Source organism: Rhipicephalus microplus, chromosome X (assembly GCF_043290135.1).
Source record: "Rhipicephalus microplus isolate Deutch F79 chromosome X, USDA_Rmic, whole genome shotgun sequence".
Lineage (NCBI taxonomy): Eukaryota > Metazoa > Arthropoda > Arachnida > Ixodida > Ixodidae > Rhipicephalus > Rhipicephalus microplus.
In genome coordinates, this window is record NC_134710.1 from 61,701,937 (window position 1) to 61,715,491 (window position 13,555).

Genomic DNA, 13,555 nt, shown 5'->3' on the forward strand with positions numbered 1-13,555 from the left:
ATGATGACCGAATGTGTACCGAAGGCGTATGCCCAGTGTTAGAAGCCGCACTCGCTACTGCGGCCTGCTAGCTCAGTCGGTTAGAGCGTCGTGCTAATAACGCGAAGGTCTTAGGTTCGATCCCTGCGCAGGCCAGTATTTTTTATTGTGTTCTACTGGCCGTCACCTGGTGTCGGGTGTGTATCTAGACAATTTAAAGACCAATTTATTGATGATGACCGAATGTGTACCGAAGATGTATGCCCAGTGTTAGAAGCCGCGCTCGCTACTCCGGCCTGTTAGCTCAGTCGGTTATAGCGTCGTGCTAATAACGCGAAGGTAGTAGGTTCGATCCCCGCGCAGGCCAGTACTTTTTATTGTGTTCTACTGGCCGTCACGTGGTGTCAGGTGTGTCGCTAGACAATTTAAAGACCAATTTATTGATCATGACCTAATGTGTACCGAGGCGTATGCCCAGTGTTAGAAGCCGCACTCGCTACTCCGGCCTTCTAGCTCAGTCGGTTAGAGCGTCGTGCTAATAACCCGAAGGTCGTAGGTTAAATCCCTGCGCAGGCCAGTAATTTTTAATGTTTTCTACTGGCCGTCACCTGGTAACGCGTGTGTAGCTAGACAATTTAAAGACCAATTTATTGATGATGACCGAATGTGTACCGAAGGTGTATGCCCAGTGTTAGAAGCCGCAGTCGCTACTCCGGCCTGCTAGCTCAGTCGGTCAGAGCGTCGTGCTAATAACGCGAAGGTCGTAGGTTCGATCCCTGCGCAGGCCAGTACTTTTTATTGTGTTCTACTGGCCGTCACCTGGTGTCGGGTGTGTAGCTAGACAATTTAAAGACCAATTTATTGATGATGACTGAATGTGTTCGGAAGGCGTATGCCCAGTGTTAGAAGCCACATTCGCTACTGCGGCCTGCTAGCTCAGTCGGTTAGAGCGTCGTGCTAATAACGCGAAGGTATTAGGTTCGATCCCTGCGCAGGCCAGTATTTTTTATTGTGTTCTACTGGCCGTCACCTGGTGTCGGGTGTGTAGCTAGACAATTTAAAGACCAATTTATGATGATGATCGAATGTGTACCGAAGGCTTAAGCCCAGTGTTAGAAGCTGCACTCGCTACTCCGGCCTGATAACTCAGTCGGTTAGAGCGTCGTGCTAACAACGCGAAGGTCGTAGGTTCGATCCCTGCGCAGGCCAGTATTTTTTATTATGTTCTACTGGCCGTCACCTGGTGTCGGGTGTGAAGCTAGACAATTTAAGGACCAATCTATTGATGATGACCGAATGTGTACCGAAGGCGTAACCCCAGTGTTAGAAGCCGCACTCGCTACTCCGGCCTGATAGCTCAGTCGGTTAGAGCGTCGTGCTAATAACGCGAAGGTCGTAGGTTCGATCTCTGCGCAGGACAGTACTTTTTATTGTGTTCTACTGGCCGTCACCTGGTGTCGGGTGTGTAGCTAGACAATTTAAAGACCAATTTATTGATGATGACCGAATGTGTACCGAAGATGTATGCCCAGTGTTAGAAGCTGCACTCGCTACTCCGGCCTGATAGCTCAGTCGGTTAGAGCGTCGTGCTAATAACGCGAAGGTAGTGGGTTCGATTCCTGCGCAGGACAGTACTTTTTATTGTGTTCTACTGGCCGTCACGCGGTGTCGGGTGTGTAGCTAGACAATTTAAAGACCAATATATTGATGATGACCGAATGTGTACCGAAGGCGTAAGCCCAGTGTTAGAAGCCGCACTCGCTACTCCGGCCTGATAGCTCAGTCGGTTAGAGCGTCGTGCTATTACCGCCAAGGTCGTAGGTTCGATCCCTGCGCAGGACAGTACTTTTTATTGTGTTCTACTGGCCGTCACCTGGTGTCAGGTGTGTAGATAGACAATTTAAAGACCAATTTATTGATGGTGACCGAATGTGTACCGAAGGCGTAAGCCCAGTGTTAGAAGCCACACTCGCTACTCCTGCCTGATAGCTCAGTCGGTTAGAGCGTCGTGCTAATAACGCCAAGGTCGTAGGTTCGATCCCTGCGCAGGACAGTACTTTTAATTGTGTTCTACTGGCCGTCACCTGGTGTCGGGTGTGTAGCTAGATAATTTAAAGATCAATTTATTGATGATGACCGAATGTGTACCGAAGATGTATGCCCAGTGTTAGAAGCCGCGCTCGCTACTCCGGCCTGTTAGCTCAGTCGGTTATACCGTCGTGCTAATAACGCGAAGGTAGTAGGTTCGATCCCTGCGCAGGACAGTACTTTTTATTGTGTTCTACTGGCCGTCACCTGGTGTCGGGTGTGTAGCTAGACAATTTAAAGACCAATTTATTGATGGTGACCGAATGTGTACCGAAGGCGTAAGCCCAGTGTTAGAAGCCACACTCGCTACTCCTGCCTGATAGCTCAGTCGGTTAGAGCGTCGTGCTAATAACGCCAAGGTCGTAGGTTCGATCCCTGCGCAGGACAGTACTTTTAATTGTGTTCTACTGGCCGTCACCTGGTGTCGGGTGTGTAGCTAGATAATTTAAAGATCAATTTATTGATGATGACCGAATGTGTACCGAAGATGTATGCCCAGTGTTAGAAGCCGCGCTCGCTACTCCGGCCTGTTAGCTCAGTCGGTTATACCGTCGTGCTAATAACGCGAAGGTAGTAGGTTCGATCCCTGCGCAGGACAGTACTTTTTATTGTGTTCTACTGGCCGTCACCTGGTGTCGGGTGTGTAGCTAGACAATTTAAAGACCAATTTATTGATGATGACCGAATGTGTACGGAAGGTGTATGCCCAGTGTTAGAAGCCGCGCTCGCTACTCCGGCCTGTTAGCTCAGTCAGTTAGAGCGTCGTGCTAATAACGCGAAGGTAGTGGGTTCGATCCTTGCGCAGGACAGTACTTTTTATTGTGTTCTACTGGCCGTCACCTGGTGTCGTGTGTGTAGCTAGACAATTTAAAGACCAATTTATTGATGATGACCGAATGTGTTCGGAAGGCGTATGCCCAGTGTTAGAAGCCGCACTCGCCACTGCGGCCTGCTAGCTCAGTCGGTTAGAGCGTCGTGCTAATAACGCGAAGGTCTTAGGTTCGATCCCTGCGCAGGCCAGCATTTTTTTATTGTGTTCTACTGGCCGTCACCTGGTGTCGGGTGTGTAGCTAGACAATTTAAAGACCAATTTATTGATGATGACCGAATGTGTACGGAAGGCGTATGCCCAGTGTTAGAAGCCGCACTCGCTACTGCGGCCTGCTAGCTCAGTCAGTTAGAGCGTCGTGCTAATAACGCGAAAGTCTTAGGTTCGATGCCTGCGCAGGCCAGTACATTTTTTGTGTTCTACTGGCCGTCACCTGGTGTCGGGTGTGCAGCGAGAATTTTTAAAGACCAATTTATTGATGATGACCGAATGTGTACCGAAGATGTATGCCCAGTGTTAGAAGCCGCGCTCGCTACTCCGGCCTGTTAGCTCAGTCGGTTAGAGCGTCGTGCTAATAACGCGAAGGTAGTAGGTTCGATTCCTGCGCAGGACAGTACTTTTTATTGTGTTCTACTGGCCGTCACGTGGTGTCGGGTGTGTAGCTAGACAATTTAAAGACCAATATATTGATGATGACCGAATGTGTACCGAAGGCGTAAGCCCAGTGTTAGAAGCCGCACTCGCTACTCCGGCCTGTTAGCTCAGTCGGTTAGAGCGTCGTGCTAATAACGCGAAGGTAGTAGGTTCGATTCCTGCGCAGGACAGTACTTTTTATTGTGTTCTACTGGCCGTCACGTGGTGTCGGGTGTGTAGCTAGACAATTTAAAGACCAATATATTGATGATGACCGAATGTGTAGCGAGGCGTATGCCCAGTGTTAGAAGCCGCACTCGCTACTCCGGCCTGATAGCTCAGTCGGTTAGAGCGTCGTGCTAATAACGCAAAGGTCGTAGGTTCGATCCCCCCGCAGGCCAGTACTTTTTATTGTGTTCTACTGGCCGTCACGTGGTGTCAGGTGTGTCGCTAGACAATTTAAAGACCAATTTATTGATGATGACCGAATGTGTACCGAGGCGTATGCCCAGTGTTAGAAGCCGCACTCGCTACTCCGGCCTTCTAGCTCAGTCGGTTAGAGCGTCGTGCTAATAACGCGAAGGTCGTAGGTTAGATCCCTGCGCAGGCCAGTACTTTTTATTGTGTTCTACTGGCCGTCACCTGGTGTCGGGTGTGCAGCTAGACATTTTAAAGACCAATTTATTGATGATGACCGAATGTGTACCGAAGGCGTATGCCCAGTGTTAGAAGCCGCACTCGCTACTGCGGCCTGCTAGCTCAGTCGGTTAGAGCGTTGTGCTAATAACGCGAAGGTCTTAGGTTCGATCCCTGCGCAGGCCAGTACTTTTTATTGTGTTCTACTGGCCGTCACCTGGTGTCGGGTGTTCAGCTAGACAATTTAAAGATCAATTTATTGATGATGACCGAATGTGTACGGAAGGCGTATGCCCAGTGTTAGAAGCCGCACTCGCTACTGCGGCCTGCTAGCTCAGTCGGTTAGAGCATCGTGCTAATAACACGAAAGTCTTAGGTTCGATGCCTGCGCAGGCCAGTACATTTATTGTGTTCTACTGGCCGTCACCTGGTGTCGGGTGTGTAGCGAGAATTTTCAAAGACCAATTTATTGATGATCACCGAATGTGTACCGAAGGCGTATGCCCAGTGTTAGAAGCCGCACTGGCAACTCCGGCCTGCTAGCTCAGTCGGTTAGAGCGTCGTGCTAATAACGCGAAGGTCGTAGGTTCGATCCCCCCGCAGGCCAGTACTTTTTGTTGTGTTCTACTGGCCGTCACGTGGTGTCAGGTGTGTCGCTAGACAATTTAAAGACCAATTTATTGATGATGACCGAATGTGTACCGAGGCGTATGCCCAGTGTTAGAAGCCGCACTCGCTACTCCGGCCTTCTAGCTCAGTCGGTTAGAGCGTCGTGCTAATAACGCGAAGGTCGTAGGTTAGATCCCTGCGCAGGCCAGTACTTTTTATTGTGTTCTACTGGCCGTCACCTGGTGTCGGGTGTGCAGCTAGCCATTTTAAAGACCAATTTATTGATGATGACCGAATGTGTACCGAAGGCGTATGCCCAGTGTTAGAAGCCGCACTCGCTACTGCGGCCTGCTAGCTCAGTCGGTTAGAGCGTCGTGCTAATAACGCGAAGGTCTTAGGTTCGATCCCTGCGCAGGCCAGTATTTTTTATTGTGTTCTACTGGCCGTCACCTGGTGTCGGGTGTGTATCTAGACAATTTAAAGACCAATTTATTGATGATGACCGAATGTGTACCGAAGATGTATGCCCAGTGTTAGAAGCCGCGCTCGCTACTCCGGCCTGTTAGCTCAGTCGGTTATAGCGTCGTGCTAATAACGCGAAGGTAGTAGGTTCGATCCCCGCGCAGGCCAGTACTTTTTATTGTGTTCTACTGGCCGTCACGTGGTGTCAGGTGTGTCGCTAGACAATTTAAAGACCAATTTATTGATCATGACCTAATGTGTACCGAGGCGTATGCCCAGTGTTAGAAGCCGCACTCGCTACTCCGGCCTTCTAGCTCAGTCGGTTAGAGCGTCGTGCTAATAACCCGAAGGTCGTAGGTTAAATCCCTGCGCAGGCCAGTAATTTTTAATGTTTTCTACTGGCCGTCACCTGGTAACGCGTGTGTAGCTAGACAATTTAAAGACCAATTTATTGATGATGACCGAATGTGTACCGAAGGTGTATGCCCAGTGTTAGAAGCCGCAGTCGCTACTCCGGCCTGCTAGCTCAGTCGGTCAGAGCGTCGTGCTAATAACGCGAAGGTCGTAGGTTCGATCCCTGCGCAGGCCAGTACTTTTTATTGTGTTCTACTGGCCGTCACCTGGTGTCGGGTGTGTAGCTAGACAATTTAAAGACCAATTTATTGATGATGACTGAATGTGTTCGGAAGGCGTATGCCCAGTGTTAGAAGCCACATTCGCTACTGCGGCCTGCTAGCTCAGTCGGTTAGAGCGTCGTGCTAATAACGCGAAGGTATTAGGTTCGATCCCTGCGCAGGCCAGTATTTTTTATTGTGTTCTACTGGCCGTCACCTGGTGTCGGGTGTGTAGCTAGACAATTTAAAGACCAATTTATGATGATGATCGAATGTGTACCGAAGGCTTAAGCCCAGTGTTAGAAGCTGCACTCGCTACTCCGGCCTGATAACTCAGTCGGTTAGAGCGTCGTGCTAACAACGCGAAGGTCGTAGGTTCGATCCCTGCGCAGGCCAGTATTTTTTATTATGTTCTACTGGCCGTCACCTGGTGTCGGGTGTGAAGCTAGACAATTTAAGGACCAATCTATTGATGATGACCGAATGTGTACCGAAGGCGTAACCCCAGTGTTAGAAGCCGCACTCGCTACTCCGGCCTGATAGCTCAGTCGGTTAGAGCGTCGTGCTAATAACGCGAAGGTCGTAGGTTCGATCTCTGCGCAGGACAGTACTTTTTATTGTGTTCTACTGGCCGTCACCTGGTGTCGGGTGTGTAGCTAGACAATTTAAAGACCAATTTATTGATGATGACCGAATGTGTACCGAAGATGTATGCCCAGTGTTAGAAGCTGCACTCGCTACTCCGGCCTGATAGCTCAGTCGGTTAGAGCGTCGTGCTAATAACGCGAAGGTAGTGGGTTCGATTCCTGCGCAGGACAGTACTTTTTATTGTGTTCCACTGGCCGTCACGCGGTGTCGGGTGTGTAGCTAGACAATTTAAAGACCAATATATTGATGATGACCGAATGTGTACCGAAGGCGTAAGCCCAGTGTTAGAAGCCGCACTCGCTACTCCGGCCTGATAGCTCAGTCGGTTAGAGCGTCGTGCTATTAACGCCAAGGTCGTAGGTTCGATCCCTGCGCAGGACAGTACTTTTTATTGTGTTCTACTGGCCGTCACCTGGTGTCAGGTGTGTAGATAGACAATTTAAAGACCAATTTATTGATGGTGACCGAATGTGTACCGAAGGCGTAAGCCCAGTGTTAGAAGCCACACTCGCTACTCCTGCCTGATAGCTCAGTCGGTTAGAGCGTCGTGCTAATAACGCCAAGGTCGTAGGTTCGATCCCTGCGCAGGACAGTACTTTTAATTGTGTTCTACTGGCCGTCACCTGGTGTCGGGTGTGTAGCTAGATAATTTAAAGATCAATTTATTGATGATGACCGAATGTGTACCGAAGATGTATGCCCAGTGTTAGAAGCCGCGCTCGCTACTCCGGCCTGTTAGCTCAGTCGGTTATACCGTCGTGCTAATAACGCGAAGGTAGTAGGTTCGATCCCTGCGCAGGACAGTACTTTTTATTGTGTTCTACTGGCCGTCACCTGGTGTCGGGTGTGTAGCTAGACAATTTAAAGACCAATTTATTGATGATGACCGAATGTGTACGGAAGGCGTATGCCCAGTGTTAGAAGCCGCACTCGCTACTGCGGCCTGCTAGCTCAGTCGGTTAGAGCATCGTGCTAATAACGCGAAAGTCTTAGGTTCGATGCCTGCGCAGGCCAGTACATTTATTGTGTTCTACTTTCCGTCACCTGGTGTCGGGTGTGTAGCGAGAATTTTTAAAGACCAATTTATTGATGATGACCGAATGTGTACCGAAGGCGTATGCCCAGTGTTAGAAGCCGCACTGGCAACTCCGGCCTGCTAGCTCAGTCGGTTAGAGCGTCGTGCTAATAACGCGAAGGTCGTAGGTTCGATCCCCCTGCAGGCCAGTACTTTTTATTGTGTTCTACTGGCCGTCACGTGTTGTCAGGTGTGTCGCTAGACAATTTAAAGACCAATTTATTGATGATGACCGAATGTGTACCGAGGCGTATGCCCAGTGTTAGAAGCCGCACTCGCTACTCCGGCCTACTAGCTCAGTCGGTTAGAGCGTCGTGCTAATAACGCGAAGGTCGTAGGTTAGATCCCTGAGCAGGCCAGTACTTTTTATTGTGTTCTACTGGCCGTCACCTGGTGTCGGGTGTGCAGCTAGACATTTTAAAGACCAATTTATTGATGATGACCGAATGTGTACCGAAGGCGTATGCCCAGTGTTAGAAGCCGCACTCGCTACTGCGGCCTGCTAGCTCAGTCGGTTAGAGCGTCGTGCTAATAACGCGAAGGTCTTAGGTTCGATCCCTGTGCAGGCCAGTATTTTTTATTGTGTTCTACTGGCCGTCACCTGGTGTCGGGTGTGTATCTAGACAATTTAAAGACCAATTTATTGATGATGACCGAATGTGTACCGAAGATGTATGCCCAGTGTTAGAAGCCGCGCTCGCTACTCCGGCCTGTTAGCTCAGTCGGTTATAGCGTCGTGCTAATAACGCGAAGGTAGTAGGTTCGATCCCTGCGCAGGACAGTACTTTTTATTGTGTTCTACTGGCCGTCACCTGGTGTCGGGTGTGTAGCTAGACAATTTAAAGACCAATTTATTGATGATGACCGAATGTGTACGGAAGGCGTAAGCCCAGTGTTAGAAGCCGCACTCGCTACTGCGGCCTGCTAGCTCAGTCGGTTAGAGCATCGTGCTAATAACGCGAAAGTCTTAGGTTCGATGCCTGCGCAGGCCAGTACATTTATTGTGTTCTACTGGCCGTCACCTGGTGTCGGGTGTGTAGCGAGAATTTTTAAAGACCAATTTATTGATGAAGACCGAATGTGTACCGAAGGCGTATGCCCAGTGTTAGAAGCCGCACTGGCAACTCCGGCCTGCTAGCTCAGTCGGTTAGAGCGTCGTGCTAATAACGCGAAGGTCGTAGGTTCAATCCCCCCGCAGGCCAGTACTTTTTATTGTGTTCTACTGGCCGTCACGTGGTGTCAGGTGTGTCGCTAGACAATTTAAAGACCAATTTATTGATGATGACCGAACGTGTACCGAGGCGTATGCCCAGTGTTAGAAGCCGCACTCGCTACTCCGGCCTTCTAGCTCAGTCGGTTAGAGCGTCGTGCTAATAACGCGAAGGTCGTAGGTTAGATCCCTGCGCAGGCCAGTACTTTTTATTGTGTTCTACTGGCCGTCACCTGGTGTCGGGTGTGCAGCTAGACATTTTAAAGACCATTTTATTGATGATGACCGAATGTGTACCGAAGGCGTATGCCCAGTGTTAGAAGCCGCACTCGCTACTGCGGCCTGCTAGCTCAGTCGGTTAGAGCGTCGTGCTAATGACGCGAAGGTCTTAGGTTCAATCCCTGCGCAGGCGAGTATTTTTTATTGTGTTCTACTGGCCGTCACCTGGTGTCGGGTGTGTATCTAGACAATTTAAAGACCAATTTAATGATGATGACCGAATGTGTACCGAAAGTGTATGCCCAGTGTTAGAAGCCGCGCTCGCTACTCCGGCCTGTTAGCTCAGTCGGTTAGAGCGTCGTGCTAATAACGCGAAGGTAGTAGGTTCGATCCTTGCGCAGGACAGTACTTTTTATTGTGTTCTACTGGCCGTCACCTGGTGTCGTGTGTGTAGCTAGACAATTTAAAGACCAATTTATTGATGATGACCGGATGTGTACCGAAGGTGTATGCCCAGTGTTAGAAGCCGCAGTCGCTACTCCGGCCTGCTAGCTCAGTCGGTCAGAGCGTCGTGCTAATAACGCGAAGGTCGTAGGTTCGATCCCTGTGCAGGGCAGTACTTTTTATTGTGTTCTACTGGCCGTCACCTGGTGTCGGGTGTGTAGCTAGACAATTTGAAGACCAATTTATTGATGATGACCGAATGTGTTCGGAAGGCGTATGCCCAGTGTTAGAAGCCGCACTCGCCACTGCGGCCTGCTAGCTCAGTCGGTTAGAGCGTCGTGCTAATAACGCGAAGGTCTTAGGTTCGATCCCTGCGCAGGCCAGTATTTTTATTGTGTTCTACTGGCCGTCACCTGGTGTCGGGTGTGTAGCCAGACAATTTAAAGACCAATTTATGATGATGATCGAATGTGTACCGAAGGCGTAAGCCCAGTGTTAGAAGCTTCACTCGCTATTCCGGCCTGATAACTCAGTCGGTTAGAGCGTCGTGCTAATAACGCGAAGGTCGTAGGTTCGATCCCTGCGCAGGCCAGTATTTTTTATTATGTTCTACTGGCCGTCACCTGGTGTCGGGTGTGTAGCTAGACAATTTAAGGACCAATTTATTGATGATGACCGAATGTGTACCGAAGGCGTAAGCCCAGTGTTAGAAGCCGCACTCGCTACTCCGGCCTGATAGCTCAGTCGGTTAGAGCGTCGTGCTAATAACGCGAAGGTCGTAGGTTCGATCTCTGCGCAGTACAGTACTTTTTATTGTGTTCTACTGGCCCTCACCTGGTGTCGGGTGTGTAGCTAGACAATTCAAAGACCAATTTATTGATGATGACCGAATGTGTACCGAAGATGTATGCCCAGTGTTAGAAGCCGCGCTCGCTACTCCGGCCTGTTAGCTCAGTCGGTTATAGCGTCGTGCTAATAACGCGAAGGTAGTAGGTTCGATTCCTGCGCAGGACAGTACTTTTTATTGTGTTCGACTGGCCGTCACGTGGTGTCGGGTGTGTAGCTAGACAATTTAAAGACCAATATATTGATGATGACCGAATGTGTACCGAAGGCGTAAGCCCAGTGTTAGAAGCCGCACTCGCTACTCCGGCCTGATAGCGCAGTCGGTTAGAGCGTCGTGCTATTAACGCCAAGGTCGTAGGTTCGATCCCTGCGCAGGACAGTACTTTTTGTTGTGTTCTACTGGCCGTCACCTGGTCTCGGGTGTGTAGCTAGACAATTTAAAGACCAATTTATTGATGATGACCGAATGTGTACCGAAGATGTATGCCCAGTGTTAGAAGCCGCGCTCGCTACTCCGGCCTCTTAGCTCAGTCGGTTATAGCGTCGTGCTAATAACGCGAAGGTAGTAGGTTCGATCCCTGCGCTGGACAGTACTTTTTATTGTGTTCTACTGGCCGTCACCTGGTGTCGGGTGTGTAGCTAGACAATTTAAAGACCAATTTATTGATGATGACCGAATGTGTACGGAAGGCGTATGCCCAGTGTTAGAAGCCGCACTCGCTACTGCGGCCTGCTAGCTCAGTCAGTTAGAGCGTCGTGCTAATAACGCGAAAGTCTTAGGTTCGATGCCTGCGCAGGCCAGTACATCTTTTGTGTTCTACTGGCCGTCACCTGGTGTCGGGTGTGCAGCGAGAATTTTTAAAGACCAATTTATTGATGATGACCGAATGTGTACCGAAGGCGTATGCCCATTGTTAGAAGCCGCTCTGGCAACTCCGGCCTGCTAGCTCAGTCGGTTAGAGCGTCGTGCTAATAACGCGAAGGTCGTAGGTTCGATCCCCGCGCAGGCGAGTACTTTTTATTGTGTTCTACTGGCCGTCACGTGGTGTCAGGTGTGTCGCTAGACAATTTAAAGACCAATTCATTGATGATGACCTAATGTGTACCGAGGCGTATGCCCAGTGTTAGAAGCCGCACTCGCTACTGCGGCCTGCTAGCTCAGTCGGTTAGAGCGTCGTGCTAATAACGCGAAGGTCTTAGGTTCGGTCCCTGCGCAGGCCAGTATTTTTTATTGTGTTCTACTGGCCGTCACCTGGTGTCGGGTGCGTAGCTAGACAATTTAAAGACCAATTTATTGATGATGACCGAATGTGTACCGAAGATGTATGCCCAGTGTTAGAAGCCGCGCTCGCTACTCCGGCCTGTTAGCTCAGTCGGTTAGAGCGTCGTGCTAATAACGCGAAGGTAGTAGGTTCGATTCCTGCGCAGGACAGTACTTTTTATTGTGTTCTACTGGCCGTCACGCGGTGTTGGGTGTGTAGCTAGACAATTTAAAGACCAATATATTGATGATGACCGAATGTGTACCGAAGGCGTAAGCCCAGTGTTAGAAGCCGCGCTCGCTACTCCGGCCTGTTAGCTCAGTCGGTTATAGCATCGTGCTAATAACGCGAAGGTAGTAGGTTCGATCCCTGCGCTGGACAGTACTTTTTATTGTGTTCTACTGGCCGTCACCTGGTGTCGGGTGTGTAGCTAGACAATTTAAAGACCAATTTATTGATGATGACCGAATGTGTACGGAAGGCGTATGCCCAGTGTTAGAAGCCGCACTCGCTACTGCGGCCTGCTAGCTCAGTCAGTTAGAGCGTCGTGCTAATAACGCGAAAGTCTTAGGTTCGATGCCTGCGCAGGCCAGTACATCTTTTGTGTTCTACTGGCCGTCACCTGGTGTCGGGTGTTCAGCTAGACAATTTAAAGACCAATTTATTGATGATGACCCAATGTGTACCCAGGCGTATGCCCAGTGTTAGAAGCCTCGCTCGCTACTGCAGCCTGCTAGCTCAGTAAGTTGCAGCGTCGTGCAAATAACGCGAAGGTCGTAGGTTTGATCCCTGCGCAGGCCAGTATTTTTTATTGTGTCCTACTGGCCGTCACCTGGTGTCGGGTGTTCAGCTAGACAATTTAAAGACCAATTCATTGATGATGACCGAATGTGTACGGAAGGCGTATGCCCAGTGTTAGAAGCCGCACTCGCTACTGCGGCCTGCTAGCTCAGTCGGTTAGAGCATCGTGCTAATAACGCGAAAGTCTTAGGTTCGATGCCTGCGCAGGCCAGTACATTTATTGTGTTCTACTGGCCGTCACCTGGTGTCGGGTGTGTAGCGAGAATTTTTAAAGACCAATTTATTGATGATGACCGAATGTGTACCGAAGGCGTATGCCCATTGTTAGAAGCCGCACTCGCTACTCCGGCCTTCTAGCTCTGTCGGTTAGAGCGTCGTGCTAATAACCCGAAGGTCGTAGGTTAAATCCCTGCGCAGGCCAGTAATTTTTATTGTGTTCTACTGGCCGTCACCTGGTAACGCGTGTGTAGCTAGACCATTTAAAGACCAATTTATGATGATGATCGAATGTGTACCGAAGGCGTAAGCCCAGTGTTAGAAGCTTCACTCGCTACTCCGGCCTGATAACTCAGTCGGTTAGAGCGTCGTGCTAATAACGCGAAGGTCGTAGGTTCGATCCCTGCGCAGGCCAGTATTTTTTATTATGTTCTACTGGCCGTCACCTGGTGTCGGGTGTGTAGCTAGACAATTTAAGGACCAATTTATTGATGATGACGGAATTTGTACCGAAGGCGTAAGCCCAATGTTAGAAGCCGCACTCGCTACTCCGGCCTGATAGCTCAGTCGGTTAGAGCGTCGTGCTAATAACGCGAAGGTCGTAGGTTCGATCTCTGCGCAGTACAGTACTTTTTATTGTGTTCTACTGGCCCTCACCTGGTGTCGGGTGTGTAGCTAGACAATTCAAAGACCAATTTATTGATGATGACCGAATGTGTACCGAAGATGTATGCCCAGTGTTAGAAGCCGCGCTCGCTACTCCGGCCTGTTAGCTCAGTCGGTTATAGCGTCGTGCTAATAACGCGAAGGTAGTAGGTTCGATTCCTGCGCAGGACAGTACTTTTTATTGTGTTCGACTGGCCGTCACGTGGTGTCGGGTGTGTAGCTAGACAATTTAAAGACCAATATATTGATGATGACCGAATGTGTACCGAAGGCGTAAGCCCAGTGTTAGAAGCCGCACGCGCTACTCCGGCCTGATAG

The 13,555-nt window shown here is 49.8% G+C and overlaps 55 non-coding genes across 55 annotated transcripts; all 55 read left to right on the plus strand.

The window, feature by feature from the left end:
• The first annotated feature begins 61 nt into the window (after positions 1-61).
• TRNAI-AAU (transfer RNA isoleucine (anticodon AAU)) lies at positions 62-135 on the plus strand. Its single transcript has one exon. It is a non-coding gene; the product is annotated as a tRNA-Ile (tRNA).
• A 137-nt stretch (positions 136-272) lies between these two features.
• On the plus strand, positions 273-346 carry TRNAI-AAU (transfer RNA isoleucine (anticodon AAU)). Its single transcript has one exon. It is a non-coding gene; the product is annotated as a tRNA-Ile (tRNA).
• Positions 347-482: 136 nt separating this feature from the next.
• Positions 483-556, plus strand: TRNAI-AAU (transfer RNA isoleucine (anticodon AAU)). Its single transcript has one exon. It is a non-coding gene; the product is annotated as a tRNA-Ile (tRNA).
• Positions 557-693: 137 nt separating this feature from the next.
• On the plus strand, positions 694-767 carry TRNAI-AAU (transfer RNA isoleucine (anticodon AAU)). Its single transcript has one exon. It is a non-coding gene; the product is annotated as a tRNA-Ile (tRNA).
• A 137-nt stretch (positions 768-904) lies between these two features.
• On the plus strand, positions 905-978 carry TRNAI-AAU (transfer RNA isoleucine (anticodon AAU)). Its single transcript has one exon. It is a non-coding gene; the product is annotated as a tRNA-Ile (tRNA).
• A 136-nt stretch (positions 979-1,114) lies between these two features.
• Positions 1,115-1,188, plus strand: TRNAV-AAC (transfer RNA valine (anticodon AAC)). The gene has a single exon. It is a non-coding gene; the product is annotated as a tRNA-Val (tRNA).
• Positions 1,189-1,325: 137 nt separating this feature from the next.
• Positions 1,326-1,399, plus strand: TRNAI-AAU (transfer RNA isoleucine (anticodon AAU)). Its single transcript has one exon. It is a non-coding gene; the product is annotated as a tRNA-Ile (tRNA).
• A 137-nt stretch (positions 1,400-1,536) lies between these two features.
• Positions 1,537-1,610, plus strand: TRNAI-AAU (transfer RNA isoleucine (anticodon AAU)). The gene has a single exon. It is a non-coding gene; the product is annotated as a tRNA-Ile (tRNA).
• Positions 1,611-1,747: 137 nt separating this feature from the next.
• Positions 1,748-1,821, plus strand: TRNAN-AUU (transfer RNA asparagine (anticodon AUU)). The gene has a single exon. It is a non-coding gene; the product is annotated as a tRNA-Asn (tRNA).
• A 137-nt stretch (positions 1,822-1,958) lies between these two features.
• TRNAI-AAU (transfer RNA isoleucine (anticodon AAU)) lies at positions 1,959-2,033 on the plus strand. The gene has a single exon. It is a non-coding gene; the product is annotated as a tRNA-Ile (tRNA).
• Positions 2,034-2,380: 347 nt separating this feature from the next.
• On the plus strand, positions 2,381-2,455 carry TRNAI-AAU (transfer RNA isoleucine (anticodon AAU)). The gene has a single exon. It is a non-coding gene; the product is annotated as a tRNA-Ile (tRNA).
• Positions 2,456-3,013: 558 nt separating this feature from the next.
• TRNAI-AAU (transfer RNA isoleucine (anticodon AAU)) lies at positions 3,014-3,087 on the plus strand. Its single transcript has one exon. It is a non-coding gene; the product is annotated as a tRNA-Ile (tRNA).
• A 138-nt stretch (positions 3,088-3,225) lies between these two features.
• On the plus strand, positions 3,226-3,299 carry TRNAI-AAU (transfer RNA isoleucine (anticodon AAU)). Its single transcript has one exon. It is a non-coding gene; the product is annotated as a tRNA-Ile (tRNA).
• A 136-nt stretch (positions 3,300-3,435) lies between these two features.
• TRNAI-AAU (transfer RNA isoleucine (anticodon AAU)) lies at positions 3,436-3,509 on the plus strand. Its single transcript has one exon. It is a non-coding gene; the product is annotated as a tRNA-Ile (tRNA).
• Positions 3,510-3,646: 137 nt separating this feature from the next.
• TRNAI-AAU (transfer RNA isoleucine (anticodon AAU)) lies at positions 3,647-3,720 on the plus strand. The gene has a single exon. It is a non-coding gene; the product is annotated as a tRNA-Ile (tRNA).
• A 136-nt stretch (positions 3,721-3,856) lies between these two features.
• Positions 3,857-3,930, plus strand: TRNAI-AAU (transfer RNA isoleucine (anticodon AAU)). Its single transcript has one exon. It is a non-coding gene; the product is annotated as a tRNA-Ile (tRNA).
• Positions 3,931-4,066: 136 nt separating this feature from the next.
• TRNAI-AAU (transfer RNA isoleucine (anticodon AAU)) lies at positions 4,067-4,140 on the plus strand. Its single transcript has one exon. It is a non-coding gene; the product is annotated as a tRNA-Ile (tRNA).
• Positions 4,141-4,277: 137 nt separating this feature from the next.
• On the plus strand, positions 4,278-4,351 carry TRNAI-AAU (transfer RNA isoleucine (anticodon AAU)). Its single transcript has one exon. It is a non-coding gene; the product is annotated as a tRNA-Ile (tRNA).
• Positions 4,352-4,488: 137 nt separating this feature from the next.
• On the plus strand, positions 4,489-4,562 carry TRNAI-AAU (transfer RNA isoleucine (anticodon AAU)). Its single transcript has one exon. It is a non-coding gene; the product is annotated as a tRNA-Ile (tRNA).
• Positions 4,563-4,698: 136 nt separating this feature from the next.
• TRNAI-AAU (transfer RNA isoleucine (anticodon AAU)) lies at positions 4,699-4,772 on the plus strand. The gene has a single exon. It is a non-coding gene; the product is annotated as a tRNA-Ile (tRNA).
• Positions 4,773-4,908: 136 nt separating this feature from the next.
• TRNAI-AAU (transfer RNA isoleucine (anticodon AAU)) lies at positions 4,909-4,982 on the plus strand. The gene has a single exon. It is a non-coding gene; the product is annotated as a tRNA-Ile (tRNA).
• A 137-nt stretch (positions 4,983-5,119) lies between these two features.
• Positions 5,120-5,193, plus strand: TRNAI-AAU (transfer RNA isoleucine (anticodon AAU)). The gene has a single exon. It is a non-coding gene; the product is annotated as a tRNA-Ile (tRNA).
• A 137-nt stretch (positions 5,194-5,330) lies between these two features.
• TRNAI-AAU (transfer RNA isoleucine (anticodon AAU)) lies at positions 5,331-5,404 on the plus strand. Its single transcript has one exon. It is a non-coding gene; the product is annotated as a tRNA-Ile (tRNA).
• Positions 5,405-5,540: 136 nt separating this feature from the next.
• TRNAI-AAU (transfer RNA isoleucine (anticodon AAU)) lies at positions 5,541-5,614 on the plus strand. Its single transcript has one exon. It is a non-coding gene; the product is annotated as a tRNA-Ile (tRNA).
• A 137-nt stretch (positions 5,615-5,751) lies between these two features.
• TRNAI-AAU (transfer RNA isoleucine (anticodon AAU)) lies at positions 5,752-5,825 on the plus strand. Its single transcript has one exon. It is a non-coding gene; the product is annotated as a tRNA-Ile (tRNA).
• A 137-nt stretch (positions 5,826-5,962) lies between these two features.
• On the plus strand, positions 5,963-6,036 carry TRNAI-AAU (transfer RNA isoleucine (anticodon AAU)). The gene has a single exon. It is a non-coding gene; the product is annotated as a tRNA-Ile (tRNA).
• Positions 6,037-6,172: 136 nt separating this feature from the next.
• On the plus strand, positions 6,173-6,246 carry TRNAV-AAC (transfer RNA valine (anticodon AAC)). The gene has a single exon. It is a non-coding gene; the product is annotated as a tRNA-Val (tRNA).
• Positions 6,247-6,383: 137 nt separating this feature from the next.
• On the plus strand, positions 6,384-6,457 carry TRNAI-AAU (transfer RNA isoleucine (anticodon AAU)). The gene has a single exon. It is a non-coding gene; the product is annotated as a tRNA-Ile (tRNA).
• Positions 6,458-6,594: 137 nt separating this feature from the next.
• Positions 6,595-6,668, plus strand: TRNAI-AAU (transfer RNA isoleucine (anticodon AAU)). Its single transcript has one exon. It is a non-coding gene; the product is annotated as a tRNA-Ile (tRNA).
• Positions 6,669-6,805: 137 nt separating this feature from the next.
• On the plus strand, positions 6,806-6,879 carry TRNAN-AUU (transfer RNA asparagine (anticodon AUU)). The gene has a single exon. It is a non-coding gene; the product is annotated as a tRNA-Asn (tRNA).
• A 137-nt stretch (positions 6,880-7,016) lies between these two features.
• Positions 7,017-7,091, plus strand: TRNAI-AAU (transfer RNA isoleucine (anticodon AAU)). Its single transcript has one exon. It is a non-coding gene; the product is annotated as a tRNA-Ile (tRNA).
• Positions 7,092-7,438: 347 nt separating this feature from the next.
• On the plus strand, positions 7,439-7,512 carry TRNAI-AAU (transfer RNA isoleucine (anticodon AAU)). The gene has a single exon. It is a non-coding gene; the product is annotated as a tRNA-Ile (tRNA).
• A 136-nt stretch (positions 7,513-7,648) lies between these two features.
• Positions 7,649-7,722, plus strand: TRNAI-AAU (transfer RNA isoleucine (anticodon AAU)). The gene has a single exon. It is a non-coding gene; the product is annotated as a tRNA-Ile (tRNA).
• Positions 7,723-7,858: 136 nt separating this feature from the next.
• Positions 7,859-7,932, plus strand: TRNAI-AAU (transfer RNA isoleucine (anticodon AAU)). The gene has a single exon. It is a non-coding gene; the product is annotated as a tRNA-Ile (tRNA).
• Positions 7,933-8,069: 137 nt separating this feature from the next.
• TRNAI-AAU (transfer RNA isoleucine (anticodon AAU)) lies at positions 8,070-8,143 on the plus strand. The gene has a single exon. It is a non-coding gene; the product is annotated as a tRNA-Ile (tRNA).
• A 137-nt stretch (positions 8,144-8,280) lies between these two features.
• On the plus strand, positions 8,281-8,354 carry TRNAI-AAU (transfer RNA isoleucine (anticodon AAU)). The gene has a single exon. It is a non-coding gene; the product is annotated as a tRNA-Ile (tRNA).
• A 137-nt stretch (positions 8,355-8,491) lies between these two features.
• TRNAI-AAU (transfer RNA isoleucine (anticodon AAU)) lies at positions 8,492-8,565 on the plus strand. Its single transcript has one exon. It is a non-coding gene; the product is annotated as a tRNA-Ile (tRNA).
• A 136-nt stretch (positions 8,566-8,701) lies between these two features.
• Positions 8,702-8,775, plus strand: TRNAI-AAU (transfer RNA isoleucine (anticodon AAU)). The gene has a single exon. It is a non-coding gene; the product is annotated as a tRNA-Ile (tRNA).
• A 136-nt stretch (positions 8,776-8,911) lies between these two features.
• TRNAI-AAU (transfer RNA isoleucine (anticodon AAU)) lies at positions 8,912-8,985 on the plus strand. Its single transcript has one exon. It is a non-coding gene; the product is annotated as a tRNA-Ile (tRNA).
• A 137-nt stretch (positions 8,986-9,122) lies between these two features.
• On the plus strand, positions 9,123-9,196 carry TRNAI-AAU (transfer RNA isoleucine (anticodon AAU)). The gene has a single exon. It is a non-coding gene; the product is annotated as a tRNA-Ile (tRNA).
• A 137-nt stretch (positions 9,197-9,333) lies between these two features.
• On the plus strand, positions 9,334-9,407 carry TRNAI-AAU (transfer RNA isoleucine (anticodon AAU)). Its single transcript has one exon. It is a non-coding gene; the product is annotated as a tRNA-Ile (tRNA).
• Positions 9,408-9,544: 137 nt separating this feature from the next.
• TRNAI-AAU (transfer RNA isoleucine (anticodon AAU)) lies at positions 9,545-9,618 on the plus strand. Its single transcript has one exon. It is a non-coding gene; the product is annotated as a tRNA-Ile (tRNA).
• Positions 9,619-9,755: 137 nt separating this feature from the next.
• Positions 9,756-9,829, plus strand: TRNAI-AAU (transfer RNA isoleucine (anticodon AAU)). Its single transcript has one exon. It is a non-coding gene; the product is annotated as a tRNA-Ile (tRNA).
• Positions 9,830-9,964: 135 nt separating this feature from the next.
• TRNAI-AAU (transfer RNA isoleucine (anticodon AAU)) lies at positions 9,965-10,038 on the plus strand. Its single transcript has one exon. It is a non-coding gene; the product is annotated as a tRNA-Ile (tRNA).
• Positions 10,039-10,176: 138 nt separating this feature from the next.
• Positions 10,177-10,249, plus strand: TRNAI-AAU (transfer RNA isoleucine (anticodon AAU)). The gene has a single exon. It is a non-coding gene; the product is annotated as a tRNA-Ile (tRNA).
• Positions 10,250-10,386: 137 nt separating this feature from the next.
• On the plus strand, positions 10,387-10,460 carry TRNAI-AAU (transfer RNA isoleucine (anticodon AAU)). The gene has a single exon. It is a non-coding gene; the product is annotated as a tRNA-Ile (tRNA).
• A 559-nt stretch (positions 10,461-11,019) lies between these two features.
• TRNAI-AAU (transfer RNA isoleucine (anticodon AAU)) lies at positions 11,020-11,093 on the plus strand. The gene has a single exon. It is a non-coding gene; the product is annotated as a tRNA-Ile (tRNA).
• A 136-nt stretch (positions 11,094-11,229) lies between these two features.
• TRNAI-AAU (transfer RNA isoleucine (anticodon AAU)) lies at positions 11,230-11,303 on the plus strand. The gene has a single exon. It is a non-coding gene; the product is annotated as a tRNA-Ile (tRNA).
• A 136-nt stretch (positions 11,304-11,439) lies between these two features.
• On the plus strand, positions 11,440-11,513 carry TRNAI-AAU (transfer RNA isoleucine (anticodon AAU)). Its single transcript has one exon. It is a non-coding gene; the product is annotated as a tRNA-Ile (tRNA).
• Positions 11,514-11,650: 137 nt separating this feature from the next.
• On the plus strand, positions 11,651-11,724 carry TRNAI-AAU (transfer RNA isoleucine (anticodon AAU)). The gene has a single exon. It is a non-coding gene; the product is annotated as a tRNA-Ile (tRNA).
• Positions 11,725-12,072: 348 nt separating this feature from the next.
• TRNAI-AAU (transfer RNA isoleucine (anticodon AAU)) lies at positions 12,073-12,146 on the plus strand. The gene has a single exon. It is a non-coding gene; the product is annotated as a tRNA-Ile (tRNA).
• Positions 12,147-12,492: 346 nt separating this feature from the next.
• TRNAI-AAU (transfer RNA isoleucine (anticodon AAU)) lies at positions 12,493-12,566 on the plus strand. The gene has a single exon. It is a non-coding gene; the product is annotated as a tRNA-Ile (tRNA).
• Positions 12,567-12,912: 346 nt separating this feature from the next.
• On the plus strand, positions 12,913-12,986 carry TRNAI-AAU (transfer RNA isoleucine (anticodon AAU)). Its single transcript has one exon. It is a non-coding gene; the product is annotated as a tRNA-Ile (tRNA).
• Positions 12,987-13,124: 138 nt separating this feature from the next.
• On the plus strand, positions 13,125-13,197 carry TRNAI-AAU (transfer RNA isoleucine (anticodon AAU)). The gene has a single exon. It is a non-coding gene; the product is annotated as a tRNA-Ile (tRNA).
• Positions 13,198-13,334: 137 nt separating this feature from the next.
• Positions 13,335-13,408, plus strand: TRNAI-AAU (transfer RNA isoleucine (anticodon AAU)). Its single transcript has one exon. It is a non-coding gene; the product is annotated as a tRNA-Ile (tRNA).
• The last annotated feature ends 147 nt before the right edge of the window (positions 13,409-13,555 follow it).